This window comes from Xenopus tropicalis, chromosome 10 (assembly GCF_000004195.4).
Source record: "Xenopus tropicalis strain Nigerian chromosome 10, UCB_Xtro_10.0, whole genome shotgun sequence".
Lineage (NCBI taxonomy): Eukaryota > Metazoa > Chordata > Amphibia > Anura > Pipidae > Xenopus > Xenopus tropicalis.
The window spans coordinates 16,320,686-16,339,694 of NC_030686.2; the positions used below are offsets into that span (position 1 = coordinate 16,320,686).

The 19,009-nt window shown below is 42.3% G+C and overlaps 1 protein-coding gene across 1 annotated transcript in view; it reads left to right on the plus strand.

The window, feature by feature from the left end:
• The window catches only part of crhr1.2 (corticotropin releasing hormone receptor 1, gene 2), an 83,139-nt gene that overhangs the window by 11,789 nt on the left and 52,341 nt on the right, over positions 1–19,009 (plus strand). The gene's annotated exons all lie outside the window — the stretch shown is intronic.

The following is a 19,009-nucleotide window of genomic DNA, read 5'->3' on the forward strand; positions in this document are numbered from 1 at the left end:
TTGTTTGGTAAAATTATAGAAAATGATAGAATGAACTTCTATTATGGAGAAAGTCTTGCATGCTAGTATGTAGCGTGTGACTTAGTTTGTGATGCTATAGAAATGTACTTTGATGGTCTGTGTGGTTTGTAACTTGTGTGATGGACAGGGGAAACGCATACTGAGCCCCAGAGAGATCTAAAAAAGATCACTGGGGAGATGGCACTAGGGCTTATATACAGTGGTATCAGAAGGTGCAACCACCCTAAGCCCTTTGTGGGGTCCCAAAGCGGAGCATTTGTATGGAAAAGGAAAGTTAGAATCTCCTTTTGCACTCCCACCAATTTATATCAGGGATGTCTCATCTGCTGCCTCTAAATGTTGTACTACAACTCTCAGAACACCCTTACAGCCTTAGACTTAAGGATATCTCCATTTCATCAGTCTTAAACTCTTCCACGTAATTCTCCTTGTTTGCTCCTAAAGTTCTTCTTCTATTACTGCATATGCCCCTGTGCATCCTGCAATAACCCTTACCCAGCTCTCCTTTAATTCCTTGTAGCAGGAATTCTTTACTTTTCTTTTATTCATTATTATTTCCAACAAATTTCCAACCAACATTTTTGTTAATACCCCCCTGCTCTGTGTATAATACAGATACCCCCCCCCCCTGCTCTGGGTATAATACAAATCTTTCCCCGCTCTGTGTATAATACAGATACCCACCTGCTCTGTGTGTAATACAGATACCCCCTGCTCTGAGTATAATACAGATCTGTCACTGCTCTGTTTATAATGCAGATACCCCCTGCTCTGTTTGTAATACAGACCATCCCTTGTTCTGTGTATAATTCAAATAACCCCTTGCTCTGTGTACAGTAGATCTCTTCCTTCTCTGTGAATAGTAGAGATACCCCCCTGCTCTGGGTATAACATAGATCCGCCCCTGGTCTCTGTATAATACAGAAACTTCTGCTATGGGCATAATGTAGATACCCCTTGCTCTGTTTATAATACAGATCTGCCCTGTTCCATGTATAATGCAGATACCCCCTGCTCTGTTTATAATACAGATCTGCCCCTGTTCTGTGAATAATGCAGATACCCCCTGCTTTGTTTATAATACAGATCTGCCCTTGTTCTGTGTTTAATACAGATACCCCCTTGCTCTGTGTATAATATACAGTAGATCTGTTCCTCCTGTATACAGTACAGATACCCACCTGCTGTGCATATAATATAGATCTGCCCCTGCTCTGTGTATAATACAGAGGCACACCCTGCTCTGTGTATGTTACAGATATACCCCCTGCTGTATAATAAACACACACCCTGCTCTATGAATAACATATTTGTACTTCCATTTCTCTGGAGATACACTCCTGCTCTGTGTATAGTACAGATATGCCCCTGCTCTGTGTATAATACAGATACACCCCCTGCTCTGCCCCTGCCCTACATATAGTGAGTAGGTCTCCTTTTATGCTGCATTCGGTTGGTTCTGATGAAGATGTGTTGGGTTTCTGTAGTTTTAGTGGCAGTACCGGTTAGAGCCAAACGTCCCAGTCACAGGTGCTGTTTAGATTTTGCATAGATAAGATCTGTACAAAAAAGCACAAGTCAATAAGACTAAAAGCCAATATGTATAATTGCCTTCCATATACATAAACATCAAAGCCACCAGCAGGAAAGGAGTTTGAGAAGCTTATAACTCTACACTTATAAATGGCAGATGGTTCCTAAACCTTCATCATTCTCCACCTATAATGCCTCCCAAACACTCATGCAAAAAGGCGGGAATGTCAAATTGCCTGCAATTCTTCTGCATTTTAGGACTCTGCTATGTGCTGGATATAGGGGTAGTTGCTCCATCTCCTTTCTCCTGTAGACCATGGGGACTGTGGCTGTGGGACAGCAGGTATAGTAGGGAGAGATGGTGCATATAGAAGCAGTGGGGGGATAATAGCCTCTGGGAAGGGACTGGGGCTGTGGGACAGCAGGTATAGTAGGGAGAGATGGTGCCTATAGTAGCAGTGGGGATAATAGCCTCTGGGAAGGGACTGTGGCTGTGGGATAGCAGGTATAGTAGGGAGAGATGGTGCCTATAGTAGCAGTGGGATAATAGCCTCTGGGAAGGGACTGTGGCTGTGGAATAGAAGGTATAGTAACGGGAGAGATGGTGCCTTTAGTAGCAGTGGGATAATAGCCTCTGGGAAGGGACTGTGGCTGTGGGATAGCAGGTATAGTAGGGAGAGATGGTGCCTTTAGTAGCAGTGGGATAATAGCTTCTAGGAAGGGACTGGGGCTGTGGGATAGCAGATATAGTAGGGAGAGATGGTGCCTATAGTAGCAGTGGGATAATAGCCTCTGGGAAGGGACTGTGGCTGTGGGATAGAAAGTATAGTAACGGGAGAGATGGTGCCTTTAGTAGCAGTGGGATAATAGCCTCTGGGAAGGGACTGTGGCTGTGGGATAGCAGGTATAGTAGGGAGAGATGGTGCCTATAGTAGCAGTGGGATAATAGCTTCTAGGAAGGAACTGTGGCTGTGGGATAGCAGGTATAGTAGGGAGAGATGGTGCCTATAGTAGCAGTGGGATAATAGCCTCTGGGAAGGGACTGGGGCTGTGGGATAGCAGGTATAGTAGGGAGAGATGGTGCCTATAGTAGCAGTGGGGGGATAATAGCCTCTGGGAAGGGACTGGGGTTGTGGGATAGCAGGTATAGTAGGGAGAGATGGTGCCTATAGTAGCAGTGGGATAATAGCTTCTAGGAAGGGACTGTGGCTGTGGGATAGCAGGTATAGTAGGGAGAGATGGTGCCTATAGTAGCAGTGGGGGGGATAATAGCCTCTGGGAAGGGACTGTGGCTGTGGGATAGCAGGTATAGTAGGGAGAGATGGTGCCTATAGTAGCAGTGGGGATAATAGCCTCTGGGAAGGGACTGTGGCTGTGGGATAGCAGGTATAGTAGGGAGAGATGGTGCCTATAGTAGCAGTGGGATAATAGCCTCTGGGAAGGGACTGGGGCTGTGGGATAGCAGGTATAGTAGGGAGAGATGGTGCCTATAGTAGCAGTGGGATAATAGCCTCTGGGAAGGGACTGGGGCTGTGGGATAGCAGGTATAGTAGGGAGAGATGGTGCCTATAGCAAAATACTGTGGGATATCATATATAAAGGGTTGAAACAGAGACAACTCTTTAAATCAGTTCTTCAGTTTCTATAATTATATTTTGCAGTCCCAACAAAATCTGCTAAGTCATATTGGATTTTCAATAGATCTGTTCTCCAAACAGTCTTTATTACATTTTTCTTATCATTTCTGAGATGTTTTATGTTTCTTAATGTGCTGCCTCAGTCGCTTTCCTAAGTGACCTTCACTCTTCTGAACAAGAAAAAAAAATCACAAGTCAGCATTTGGGAAGCCCAGTTACAGTTACATTTCACCAGAGGCGTTTATGGGGCTGCCGCCTGATGTAGCAGCCCCAGCGCTGACTCCTCTCTCCCGGTCTGCACAACTTTAGCGTCTGAGCAGGTTCAGAGGGGGTCACATCACTAGTACAGATAGCACTAGTGTGGTCTTTGCACCAGCAGAGACAAATTTTCATTTTAAAAAATGAAAATTCGTCTCTTAAAGTTACAAGAGGTGGTTTTTTGCTGTCCCTGGTAACTGCCTGTTCACTGCAAGGTTCTCACCTTGGGCAAGCCCTGCACATTTCACAAGTGCAGTCCCTTCCAGGAGGCTGTTATGCCCACCGCTACTATAGGCCCCATCTCTCCCTATTATACCTGCTATCCCACAGCCCCAGTCCCTTCCCAGAGGCTATTATCCCACTGCTACTATAGGCACCATCTCTCCCTACTATACCTGCTATCCCACAGCCCCAGTCCCTTCCCAGAGGCTATTATCCCCCCCCACTGCTACTATAGGCACCATCTCTCCCTACTATACCTGCTATCCCACAGCCACAGTCCCTTCCCAGAGGCTATTATCCCCCCCACAGATACTATAGGCACCATCTCTCCCTACTATACCTGCTATCCCACAGCCACAGTCCCTTCCCAGAGGCTATTATCCCACTGCTACTATAGGCACCATCTCTCCCTACTATACCTGCTATCCCACAGCCACAGTCCCTTCCCAGAGGCTATTATCCCACTGCTACTATAGGCACCATCTCTCCCTACTATACCTGCTATCCCACAGCCACAGTCCCTTCCCAGAGGCTATTATCCCACTGCTACTATAGGCACCATCTCTCCCTACTATACCTGCTATCCCACAGCCCCAGTCCCTTCCAGAGGCTATTATCCCACTGCTACTATAGGCACCATCTCTCCCTACTATACCTGCTTTCCCATATCTTGCCCTCCATTCCTGATGTCCCATAATGTCAGTTCCACCCAAAAGCATGCAGGCAATTCGTTTACAAATGATCTAGTACAATATATAATTTTACTGAGCTTTCTCAAGCTTTACCAAGCTCTTCTAACTTTCCACTCCATATAGCTGTGGGCAATAGTTTTGTATTCTATTTGCCTGTTGTCTTGGCCTTTGGGGATCTGGAGCAAGGTGGTTGTGCGTCACTTCTCCCTTCAAGTCTCCCTTAAATCCCCCTTATTCCCCTTTGCATGAATAGAGTCAGTAGGCTATATCGATGCTCTGATCCGTAGACTATGTAACAGGCCAAGTGTATGGAAACTGATGGAAATCTGGTGGAGATGGGCTGGAAGTCATTTGGGTTTTCACCTGAATACATTATGCATAAAAAAAGAGGAAAATCTCCTTGGTAATATATACCGCACAGACAGGTAAAGAACATTCTCGCCATCAAGGTAGAATTATCTGATGCAGGCGAGTGGATCTTTCTGCTGTCCCTGCTGGAGAGATATTTCCTGTCTAATTACAGAAAACATCTGTTTGCTAATAACCCAATTTGAGAAGTGTTTAACTCCCCAGCTTGTGAGGGATTAAAGTCTGTGCCATTTCTGTGCGGCTGGTTTGGAGCAGATGTACCAGACTTAATTTTAATAAAATAAAAATATATTTCAAGCAGAATTCCCATTCTGGTTACTTTGTGTTATAGGTTTGATACAGAAAACTGAGCCAAGCTTCAAGTCTGTGCGACCTGTAGAATGCTTCTAATGAATGTGAAAATGAACTTCTAACTGAGCTTCTGCTTTGGTATTTTATGATGATTCCCTACTAGTAGAAGTGATCTGGGTTTTCTAATGAACTCCTGTGTGCTCAACTACCACACTGTTTTGCTTGAAGTGCTTTAGGTTTCAGCATAGATTTCCCTGTGCCCATAATTCTATGTTGCGCTATGGGAAGTTCTTCATGCTATATATTATATTTCCTTGTGCTCCTACTACTATGTGATGTTTTTCATACTTTAAGGGTGAAGACACACTGGGCTACTAGTAGCAGCTACTTTTTCAAGGCTACTAGACTCCAGAAAATACCCTGCCATAGACAATACTGAGAATTGCCTCTGCTAAAACACACGTAGAGACAATTATCAGCAAATGATCAGCATTGTCTTTTTTAGTAGCCACAACAAGTAGCTGCTACTAGTAGTCTGTGTGTCTTCACCCTAAAGCTGGCCATACACGCACCGATAATATCGTACAAAACCTTGTTTCGTACGATATTCGGTGAGTGTATGGCAAGTCGGCGAGTCGACCGGTATCGCAGGAAGCTGCTGATATCGGTCGACTCACCGATCGGCCAGGTCAAAAGATTTTGATCGGGCGCCATAGAAGGCGCCTGAGCAAAATCTGCCGTCAGGGCTGAATCGGCAGATGGAGGTAGAAATCCTATTGTTTCTACCTCCTTATCTGCCGTTTCAGCCCTGAACGTTAGTGGTGGGTCGCCACTAACTAAGATCGCAGATCGCCACGTGTGTGGCCACCTTAAGATAGAATTCATTGCACTCCTGCTACTTTGTGTAGCTCTGAGAAGTTCATTGTGCTTTATGGAATACTCCCTAGTGCTCCCACTAGGATGTCTTGCTATGAGTAGTTTTCATGTTTTATGATATATTCCCTTTTGTTTCTACTACTATGTGGTGTTATGAGACACATAGTATATTTCATTTTGCTCCTACTACATTGTGGTGCTTTGACAGTTCCTCATGCTTTATGATAGACTCTCATGTGCTCCTCCTATAACGTGGTGATATGAGAAGTTCTTCATACTTTAAGATGGATCCCATTATGCTCCTACTTCTTTGTGTAGTTCTGCAAAGTTCCCTAAGCTTTATGATAGATTCCTTTGTGCTCCTACTACTGTATTATTTGTGCTATAAGAAGATCTTTATATATTATAATACATTTCCTTGAGCTTGTACTATTATTTTGTGCTATAAGATGTTCTTCATGTTATATGAAGAACATGTGTGCACAAAAAAGTTGCATATAGAAAAAGACTTTGCAAAAGGGCTTATAGGGGTTGTTCACCTTTTAGTATGGTGTAGAGAGTGATATCCTGAGACAATTTGCAATTGGTCTTTATTTTTTATTATTTGTGTTTTTTGAATTATTTAGTTTATTGCTTAGCAGCTCTCCAGTTTGGAATTTCTGTAGCTACTGTATATGGTTGCTAGGGTTCAAATTACCCTAGCAACCAGGCAGTGGTTTGAATAAGAGACTGGAATATGAATGGGAGAGGGTTTGAACAGAAAGATAAGTAATAAAAAATGATAACAGACATAATTGTCGCAAATGGTTTATGGACTGCCAGGGTCACTGACCCCCATTTGAATGCTTTAAAGATCAGAAGAAGAAGGCAAATACAAACACTATCAAATAAATAAACAACTGAAGACTAAGTAAAAGGTTGCTAAGAATAGGTCATTCTATAACATATTAAAGTTAAAGCCAAACTTACAAATATTTATATATATATCTTTTTTCTAGTGCTCCTACTATTATTTGATGTTATTAGAAGTGATTAATTCTTTACAATAGGATCCCTTGTCTGCTATTATATGTTGCTACTTTATGATAAATTCCCCTGTGATCCTGTAATTGTATGGTGCTACAAGAAGTGCTTGATGCTTTATGAATAAACAATAAGATGAATTATGATCAGACACAACACAGCAGAGAATGCCAGATTGCTTGTTTGAAGTAAAAATGCAATACTGAACCGTGTGTATAATAAGGTACCCACTGTGCCCGAATGATGGACTCACACATGCCGGCGATCTAAATCTGGCATTTTTTTGCTGATCCAAGCTTGTTTCTGTTTTGCTCATTTCTGCAAATAAGGCAGAACCCAATGGACATGGATTGAGGCTCTTTGCCTCAAGGTGAGCTTGACACAGGCTTGTAAGATTTAAAAAGATATAAAATAATGTTTCTAATGTTGTTCAATGTCCATGCAGAAATCACTGGGGGTCATTTACCAACACTGGGCAAAGTTGCCCGTGGGCAGTAACCCATGGCAACCAATCAAATTGTTGCTTTCATTGTTCTACCTGCAGCGGGCTGCAGAAAGCCAATTGCTGATTGGTTGCTATGGGTTACTGCCCACAGGCAAATTTGCCCAGTGTTGATAAATGAGCCCCACTGTGTTTTAGTGATGTCTATGGAGAATACCTTGGCTGAGGCAAGCGGTGTGGTAACTCCTATGTATTAATAAAAACATGTCCTTAATGAAAATAAATAGGCACATAAACCCTACATGTTAAGGTTTTGGTGTTTTAATGTTTTGTGCACAATTTGATCAATTTACAGATATACACAAGTAGAGATGGTTGTTTAGTTAAGGTGGTCATACAAGCACCGATATTCTTTTCCGAAACAAAGTTTAGTGCGTGTAAAGGTGGCCATACACCTTCAGATCCGCTCGCTTGGCGATGTCGCCAAGCGAGCGGATCTTCTCCCGATATCCCCAAGCGGATCTTCTCCTGATATTGGGAGAATCCAGGCTAATTCGAATTATAATGGCGGGTATAGGAAAAGTTGGTTCGGGGACCGCATCAACGAGACGATGTGGTCCCCAATCCGTCTAATTTTTTAACCTGCCCGACTGATATCTGTCCGATTTCAGGCCAGATATCGGTTGGGCAGGCCTGTCGGTAGTGCCCATACATGGGCCGATTAGCTGCCGAATCGGTCTAAGGGACCGATATCGGCAGCTAGAATCAGCCCGTGTATGGGCACCTTAAGATATTGTGTGTGTATGGTGGGAGACGAGGCGACCATTATCGGTAAAAGCCTTGGATATTGGTCACCTTGTTGATTGGGCAGGATTGAAAATTTTGATCATGGGTCGTTGAAGGTGCCTGAATGTCATAACGTTAATGCTGACTTGTCAGATAGGGGTAAAGAATTAATTTGTTTTTACCTGCATATCTGATGATTCAGCTCTTAGAGTTAGTAAAGTGGACGAACAGTCCACTTGAACTATCAACCAATGCCTGCTTCAAAGCTGAGTGATGGGGAGTAACAGCAAAGACACCCCATTGCTTCCTTCTTAGGAACACCAATCAGAAAAGGGCTATTTCGCCACAAATCTGAATAGTCAAATTGCACTATTCCGATTGGTCAGCTTGTGTGGAAATCAAATGGATGACCATATCACACAGTATCTGATCGCTGCAAATCACTGGTTCCTATAATGTGGTAGGATATGATAACCTGTGTTTGAAAAAATATGTTCTTCCTGTTGGTGGAGAATTTAAAGAATCAGGCAGTAGACAATCATAAAGTCCTATGCTGATGACAGCCATTTGTACCCCATCACCAAATAAGTAGAAATATTGAAATTCTCTGTACAATTATATTTTCTCACCAAAGAATTGGTAGTAGACCTATGAGGCCATCAGTAGCTTATTTCTGAAGTGCCAAAGTGGCCTTTTTCCAATTATTCCTCTTATTGACCTATTTAGCCCCTTACACCTTAGTTGTTAGCTACAGAAAATTAACACACTTCCAAGGTGCGACAAATACAATGCAATCACTGACCCAGATATGGGTATTTATTAAACTGCTCTGATTGCATTATCATACAATTTGGTATTTCTCTGCTGTGACTTTTAAAAAAAAAGGCTGAATTAATATATGTGTGTCCTTTTTAATGCAAGCCAAAGGAAATTATCAGTAAACGGTTTCTGGCTACAGAGCTGTCTGTTAAATGTTCTGTCTTTCATATTAAAATACTGTCTCTTAATTCCTTAGCTAATGAATTTAACATTTAACAGACACATCTAGCTGGGGAAATTAATTAACTAAATAGAGCTCCTCTTGGCTTAGGTATATGCTAAATGCACTCCCCTGATACCAAACAAGGGATTCTACAGACAGTTGAGAAATGGAGTATGGAGCTTGTGCTGTTCTAGCTGTTGACAACCTCTCCAAAAATCTTTTTGCAGTCTCCTAAACCTTCATGAATGTCAATTTTTTTTCTTAAGTTTTAGGATGCAAATAGGAAATGTGAGGAGGAAAAGTTGTGAGAAGCAAAATATGGAATAAAAAGTGAGACAATAGAAAAAAGGAGGGTAGAGGATGATTACCTATGATGGTTCAAAGAGCAAAAACTGTGCAAAAATAGCTGTACATGGTAAAATGTAGTTTACATGGCTCACACAGGCAGCATAGGGCAGGAAGAGTATGGCACACACAGGCAGTACTCTGCCTGCCCTATGCTGCCTGTGTGTACCATATACTGCCTGCCCTATGCTGCCTGTGTTTGTGACAAAATCTGCTGGCCCTATGCTGCCTGTGTGTGCCATACTCTGCTTGCCATATGATGTCTGTGTGTGCCATTCTCTGCCTGCCCTATGCTGCCTGTGTGTGCCATACTCTGCCTGCCCTATGCTGCCTGTGTGTGCCGTACTCTGCTTGCCCTGTGTAAAGGTGATCCAGGCAGGGGTTTGTTCTGGGAGTTTGTTAGAATTTGGAAATAGTCATTATATGCTCCTTAAGGTGTGTAATAATATGCTGGGGGTTGCTGTGCTATCCACAGGGGAGGAGGAGGCAAATGGATTTAAGGTGTGTCTTAATATGCCATAATGTAATTCTTTCACATATGAATGAAGCAGTGTCAGACTGGGAACCCAGCTGCCCACCAGAAAACCTTAGACTATATGCTCACTCTCCAATCTATTTTTCCTCCTTTCCTCACCCAACTTCTTTATTCTCCTAGTCTCTTTTATTTACATGCTAGCATCTATTCTTCCATCTATTTCTCCTTTTTGTTTTCACTCAGAAATAGGGAAATAGGGAATGATAATGAAATAGGCCAAATGGTCAGGAGCAGGAGGGCCCACTGACACCTGGGCCCACCGGGAGTTTTCCTGGTATCCTGGTAGGCCAGTCCGACATTGGAATGAAGGGTGATATCTCTACAGTGAGCTCCAACCATTTGGGTTTTTGCTGTGCTGCCACCATTAATGTTGGTTTAAACTTGAAAATTCTTGTGATAACATGAGTGTGGTTTAAAGTTGGTGCGGGGGTAGTGGCTACAACCAGCTTCCATTATTGTCCCTCCACCGTGTAGGCCAGAAAAATTCTGGCCCTCGGTACCACTGAAGTTGGATAGCACTGATATAGAGTTTAGTGTCTATACTGTACATCCTAGTGTGCCTAAGCCATAGTAGACGGTGGAACCTAGTGTATCTATAAAGAGTTTAGCATCTGTTTGGTAGAATCTAGTGTACCTAAGCCATAGCTGTAGATGGAAGAACCTAATGTGCTTAAGCCAACAATGTAGAGTTTATCATCTATATGGTAGAACCTAGTGCACTTAAGCCATAGCTATAGATAGAAGAACCTAATGTGCCTAAGCCAACAATGTAGAGTTTAGCATCTATATGGTAGAGCCTTGTGCATAAGCCATAGCTGTAGATGGTAGAATCTCGTGCACCCAAGCCAACACTTTAGAGTGTAGCATTTGTAGCTAAAAGAATGCATAAGTTTGTATGAGCCATAAAACCAGCTATTCTGATTTAGATGCAATGTGATTTAGATGCAATATAATACCCTTTTGACACTAGAGAAATCTACATTTTATACCTGCCTATGATGAGCCGTGAAGTACAGGATACGGTTTGTACTGTACACTATCATTCTGCTTGTTTTACATCAACTGAATAGCCCGGAAATGAAGGGCATTTAGGAGAACACCCAGCATAATGCCCATATATCTACAAACACAAAAGTGCATTTGACAAGAGGCCACAAAGTTTGCACCAGTAGGGACATATTACTTTGAGGTGTGCAATAACATTGAAAAACACCTAAAAAAACTGTGCCTTGTGCTGATTTTCACTTGAGGCCTACTGACCATAAGAAGCCAGTAGAAGAAAAGAGGGCTAAATTGATATAAGTAGAAGAAAACAAGGGAAAGGATGGAGTGCCATCCCTTTAATATACACTGTTGACTATTGGCACTGACTTGTGTGCCTTGCTCTGTAGGGCAGACTGTCACAAGTCGGACAGCTTGTCTTATTATCTTAATGACAGAGGTTTTTCTGGGTCATGCATTTCCCTGCTGCTCATTTGTAGTCATATTGTAATGTATCTAGTGGTTCTGATGCCCCTTTCATATGGCTAAAGAAGCAAAGTACACAAAGAGCCTTTACAGGTACAATATATTCCTGTGTTCGACATCATAATAATATTATTGATAACATGGAACATAAATACACAAATTCCTCCTTTCTAGGCTCTGCAAGGTCACTGTTGTAGAAAAGAAAATATTTTTAGTACTGCTCCCCCGCCTCTCCAAATTGTGACCTATGCTGTGGGCATGATAAGCAGGATGGTGCTTGCTATAAAGAAAGGAAGACCTGGAAGAGAGAAAAATGCTAAATAAATAAATAAAGGCTAAATAATCCTTTTAAACTTATTTTTTTTCTAACAATAAAGGGAATGTAAAGTAACCCCAATTCCTGGCCCCAGTGCACAGGCCCTTCTGTCCCAGTCACATCAAGGGAGCCCTGTACTTACAGGGTTATGGAAGATAGATTGCCATCTTGGAGTCTGGGAATTTTTTCCCCCTCTGCGGTAAATTAGAGAGGCTTTAGAAGGGTTTTTTTTTTTTTGCCTTCCTCTGGATTAACTAGCAGTTCACAGGAACACCTAATGCGGCACCTAATGAATATTGTGCTAGCAAGGGGCAATGCAAAGGTATATATATGTGGACAACCATGGGCCAACCACGTGCCATCCCTTGCAAGTTGTACCTGCTTGATCTTTATTTACTATCTGGTGCCCCAAGAATGACACTTTTCGTATCTTAACTATGCCCCTATAAAACATCCAGAACTGCAGAACTGGCCAACATCTTTGGCCATGTCACTTTGATTTCCAACTTGGATCTTGGTAACCAATGACCAAGGACATGTGCACTGGTTGGGGACTCCTGGTCAGAAATTGAGGCAAAGCTAAAGGTGGTGGCAGCCAACACCACCATTCAGATCCATAGTTCTAATTATTCTATGGGGCCACAGTAAAGTTGGGGCAAGTGTCATTGAGTGCTGGGGAAGAAGGCACCTGGCAGTAACTGGAGAGAAAGCACCATTTATAAGGTATTAAAATAAGTGCTTCTGGACACAGGGTGCTAAGGCAGATGGTAAGCACAGGTTTCATTTAAACAGGAGGCCACTGCAATCTCTGCCTTGTTCTATCAGTTGCACATCTGAGGCATGGTGGGCAAGCTGTCTGCACATGTGAACAGCGTGCTCATAGAACATATATCCCATGTGCCTGGCATTGGTAATGACTCCTATAAAGTGGCATTAATGTGCGAGTAAAAGGCTCATAGTACCATTTGCAATGATCCTTTATTTACATGTCTGCATAGTAATATGCTGTGCAAGCTGGCACTGTCTCTTTGTGTGCCGCAGAAGTGCCGCGTAAGCAAATGGCAGACAGACAAGGCTGGCACTGCTGGCGCCTGCATTGCATCGCAAGTATTTATGTTAGCATCAATCATCTCTAATGTCCCAGGGTTTTTCCTTAGCTCTGCACAGCAAGCTCCCTATGAATATCTGAGGCCTGGAAATAAAAAGATACCACTCACCAATCAAAATAAAGGCAATGTGCTTCAGGAATAAACAGAAATCTATAACTTATTTTACTATTTTATGAATCTGGGATCGAACATCAAGTGCCGCAGCCCAGTTCTTGGTTTCAAATTAACTGGAACGCTGGATTCTATGACTTTCATTTGACTGATTGGGTTTGTTCTCCTTAACTGGCTACATGGTTCATCTACGGGTCTGCTCTCCCATTGGGAATTTTAACAGTATGACGCTAGTGCCTTGAGCTTACATGTTCATTTCAGTGGTCCTAAAAGATCCTTAAGCTGGTAATAGACAGGCAGAATCTGGCCAAGTTGGAAGCCAAAGTATAAACTCCAATGAATATTTGATCAGGCCAAGCTCAGATGGAAAGCTAAAAAGAACCCACCAACAAGGACTTTGTATGTGGTTCTGTTCTGAAACCCCTAACTGCCCTGTGGCCTTGTGCAAAATTTTCTTTACAGTCCCCACTTGTACTGCATCCCCCTGGTATTCATGCCATTGACTGGCTATGTAAATTGATCTTTTGGGCTACCAGAGCAGCCCCTTCCCTTGTATGCAAGGAGTACTATCAGTAATCATGGGGCTCCATATTACTAAGTAAGAATACACCCCCAAATAATTGGCCCACTGGTCACCAGAGTTCCCTGAGTAGTGGACCATGCCATGCCAACAAGTAAAATGGGACAATGAAAAAAAAATGTTCCATGTAAACCCAATCTCTTGCAAAGTCCCCACTGCCTTTGCAACCCCAAATAATGCTATAATATTATTTTATTAGACACAAAAGGCAGAAGATAGTGACCCTTTTAATATATATGTGTATTTCATAGATACAGACTAAATCCAACTGGCTATTCCCAGCTCATGCCCACTGGTCATTTAACCAGATAAGGTAACATTCCCAGCCCGTCGCTTCCAAACAGTTAAACAATTACAGGTAAGTGTTAGTCCTCGCGCTCCCTCTCCCCCTTGCTGACATTATCTGTCCTGACTCAGAACCCTCGGAGGAATACTTTGCAGGGTGATAGATCTTCTGCCTAATCAAAAAGGAATGCCATCTCCTAATTAGTTGTCCCGATAAATGAGAAAGCCAAGGGGGAGGCAGGGGTAACTTGTTCTTCCCTCCTGGGGATGTTAAGGGACAAACTATTCATTTAACCCTTAACTTCAATGCTCTCCTTTGCCCCCAGTTCCATAAGGATAGACAATGTGTATTATGCACTAAGCAGATATAGGTATTCAAAATATAAGTGAATGGGCCCTTATTTACATTTACTATTAGCAGGTGCTACTTTAGGGACAAAATGGCAGGCAAGATTGTATATGATAAAGCGCATTTCATAAATCATTTGTGGCTGTGTGTTCTTAAACCTAGTTCCAATGAAACTTTCAGTGACTATTACAGTGACTGAGACCCACACGAAGAGTCAGAGACAGGATCTGACTGCTTGGAGCAACAGAGAATCATCTGGTGGGCACCAGATTAGAGAAATTCCCATTAGCCCTTTCTTATTTGGTTTTTGTCCAGTTTTACAATGCTTAAACCCAGATTGTATGTTCTCAACCATGAAAAACCAGGTTGTCCAGTTCAAGATGGAACAGGTGGTAACCCTGGTTAGAATGGTCCCTTGAAATGATATTCACTGCTGGGTCCCAGGAGGCTCAGGGGAGCCCCATACTTACACCTGCCATTAACCAACTCAGCTCAGTTAAGGGGCATATCACTGTACACCTATGTCTCCTACATTGATGGTCAGAATGTTGCAAGAGCAAGCACTCAGGCATGGATTTTGCACAGCAGCTTTTGGTGGGTGCAATTATACTGTAATTGTGGTGGTGGGGCACTGAATTATGGGTAAAACCCTGAGAGGTCATTTTTAAATGCAAGAGCAATGTGCAAAGTGCACATCGCATAAGTCAGTGTAGGACTTTCCAGAAGGGATGACTTTGACCTAGTTATAAGTATATTGCAATATATGGACAAACAATCCCTGTTTTGTTTAAAGGGGAGGGCATTTCTTGGTAGCTTAATGCACAAAATGGCTTAATGTCCTATATATTGATAATGGGTGAGTACAGAAGATCTCTTGTTGTTGTCCAAAGTGCACATTGTCATGTTTTTTACCCAGAATTAATTTTTTCTCATAAGCCTAATTTACTTATGGCAGTTTTTGAAGTGGGAGCCACAATGATTGCGCCCCATGCATAAATACTGTTGTGATTGCACCTAGCATTTTCAGAGTGGGGGTTGCGTCACTTTCGGAGTGCACATTCAAAATGGTGTTTACACTGGCCCCAAGTCTGGTGTACTTTTCTCGCTGTTGGAATTAGGAAACATGGTCCAGGGTTGTGGTTGCCCCAGGGTTTCCCAGCATCAGTAGCTGCAATTGCAAACCATTTGTTAGAGGAAAGAGCTTGGATGAATTGGCTCCCATGAGAAAGTGCAGATGCGCATTTGAAAGGAAGTACCTGAATGAATTGTGCCTATTTTCCTTCTCCATTGCACCCACTATTGAGCATCTATGTAAAATACCCCTCTGGTGGAGCTGAACCATTTTTTCCCACCCCCTCCCCATTAGTGAATTAGGCTACATATGTTTCCCATACCACAGCTGCACAAATAATAGCTAGTCCTATGTCTATTCTGCCTGTTAGTAAAATGTAAGCATGTTAGATATCTTACTAGTTATCTTACCCATCTTCCCTGCATCCAGCATTACCACAGTCTTGTCTGACAAGGTAACCCCCCCAGTCTCCTCGGTGGGGGGGCACTACTAATTGTGTGTGAGCAGGCCAATGCTGCAGAGCGATGGACTCACAGGGGGATATTTATCAAGACAGAAGTGGAGCAGATCGGATGCAAAGGGATTCTATATCTTATTAATCGGGAAACATGCTACACAAATGACTGGAACTGGTCTGTTGATAAATGTGTAGCATTCCCATAGTACAAAGGTGTTCCAGATTTGTCTTTATACATAAAGCCCCAGACCACCTGCTTTGTATTTTACCCGTATAATGAAGTTTTCCTGTCTTTGTAAAGATCTGATTGGAGGGCCATGTCGCTCAGCATTACATGCCCTTTCTCCAAGGGCAAATGCGCTCTCCACCTTGCCTTAAAACTAGTCCTTGTTGCTGGATTACGACCACATTCTTCTACATGTAATTAAGGGCTGGGGCATTCTAGCTGTAATCCAGCAATATCTACGGACAGAGTTGCTTATAGTCGTCAGGCAAGCTTCAGCCCCCTCAGTATTGGAAATGGCATGCAGAGCAGGACGCTTAATATAGCCTTATTCCCTCGCTGGGACCCACACAGCACTGTAACTGTAAATATACCTTGCAATAATAATCACCCAGACAGTACAAAATAGTTCCATATAATAAGCAGAGAGCCTGGGTATGAATAACTGCAGATCAATAGGGACAACAATAGATGTTAATAAACAGGGACAGCAATACAGTATGGGCTACTGTGAAAATATCTACATGGCAAATTGCCCCCCTGCTGTATACTATTAGGATACTGATAGTCTCTCAGGAGGCCACAGGCTTAGCTGTATTGGTCATGGAACTCCAAGGTGACTTCTAAAATCAATTATGGTGTTCACTATGGAATGCATTAACTCTTACTAAGTAACCAGCATTTTGCTGTGAGCCTGTGAATATTACGTGCCTGACTGGTGCACTTGTGGCCTGGTGACTTTATACTGGTCACAGGACTTTAGGGCATATTTACAAACACAAGCTGCAAAGGAATACAATGGAGTGAAATTGAGCATGTAAGGAATTATGGAGTGAAACTGAGCATGATTTGACCTTTTTTCACAAAGGTAGTTGAGTCTATACATTCTCCATAACATGTTACAGTCAGTGCTAGTGAATGCAAAGGAACTATGGGATGAAAACCAATTGTCTGGACTTGATGGTTATTTCATGGTTCCCTTAGTGGCTGCCATTGTAGACACTCTAGGGATTATTTACTAAGTAGTGCTCATTCTAAAAGCACTTCAGGGACACATCCAGGGTCTACCCAGTTGTTTGGGCAGAGGCAACAGAGGGCACAAGACAGTCATGCCCATACTGGCAGGTAGAAATTAGAAGTCTCATTGGAGCCTGTGTCCATCGGTGCTTTCTAAATTACATGTCTGAATAACACACAAGTTTAGGGGATGAATGCAGCAGGTGAATATAGGCAGTATTTTATAGTATAGTGTGAGCTTTGGGGTGCAGAGTCCTGCGGCAATTCAAAAGAATGCAAAAAAACATGGCATTTTGCATCTGGTTTTTTGCCCTTAATGCCCTGCTGTACACTTTGTAAATCACCCCTACTTATGTGTTGACTATACAATGTTCAGTTTTCCAAAACTGTGGGGCTGGTCTCTGAATGACTGATACACCAATGCTTTCCTATATCAGTAACACTGAGCTATGAGCTAAGGGGTGCACTGAATGGACATTAGATGTAGGGCTTGAACTGGAAAAGCCCAACTTTGTCTGGTCTAAACTGTTGGCTGATTGCCCTGCCACTTTGCTTTGTGTATAAGCAGGGTAAAATTGCCACATTGATGCTTTCCTTAGATCAAGACACATTCAGGAAGTTGATGCCTATATTGTTTTGTAGTTCTGACTACTAAAATGCTAGGTAAGGGTCTTGAGCCGGACCCTCAGTGAACGGTTTATAAATGTTGCATGTGCTGTTCAGGGGGGCATGTAACTAGAAACTGAGATATTTTATATTTTGATGGAAAAAATGTGCTGCCCAACAGGATATTGCTGCCCAAGGCTACATAGTCACCTTTCTTCTTAGCAGGCGCGACCTTCCCTGCAGAGAGATATGCAGAGTCTTTTCATATCTTCATAGCACATTAGATATAGGCTTTTTACAGGCTGGGCAAGCAGATTTTTCTTCGTGCTTGGGATGTCATTTTATTAAACCAAGTTCAAAGTGAATGGTGGTATCAAATTCAAATAGCAAAGAAGCAATGATTGCATTGTCGGCTGGTCCTGTGCATATATATAAATAAAGTACTGGGTAGGAATAACTGTATATCAGAATTTGTTCCGGGCAGCTCAAGAGATACTGACGTTAAATGGAAAATATTTTCTGGTAACACGGGTAGCACCAATGTGGCGCCATTAACCCACCTATACCCTCTGTTACCGTTATTTTTTCCCAGACACATTGGGCCCATTGCCCTATAGACAATAAAAGAGAATCAAAATTCTAAAGAAGCTTTAATATACAGATAAACATAATTATAAATACAGTAGAACCCCCATTTTACGTTTTTCAGGGGACCATGAAAAAAAGATGTAAAATCAGGGAAAATGTAAAATCAGGGAAATGTGTTAAGGACACATAAATGTCAATGATTTAAAGGAAATAAGTACAGGAATATTTTTTTATTTGCAACACAGTTCCTTTACTGAGTTATTTCACAGGTTTTAGCAGAAGTACTGAAACAACTTTTTACAGTACTGTAAAACATTTTGCATTTAATGCATGTGTTTACTAAAAGTTTGAATATCACTATAAATTAATAAGATGCGGAAAAGAATACTGTACAGCACTGAAACAAAAATCTGTACTCTTTTAAAAATCTGCACCTTGTACAGCTGTTCCCTATACTTGTGCAACTCTCGCGGTATTTTGTACGCTCCCGTATAGGTACGCATGCGCAGTATGAAATATGAGGCGATAGTGGTGATGCTGACCTTCCTAAGATGGTGCCTGTGATCGCAAGACATGGGGGAAACTTTAATTCCTAAAGTAAGCTGTATTTTTACCTTAAAACTAAGCGATTTGCTAGGGAGAGGCATGATAAAAACAGTGTAAAATGCGGGAAATACAAATGTAAAATCCGGGAATAGAGCCCATAGGAATGCATTAAAATTGGTGGGACCACAAAAAAACGGTGTAAAAAGCGGGAAAACTTAAAATCAGGGGATGTAAATTGGGGGTTCTACTGTAACAATATATTTACAAATAT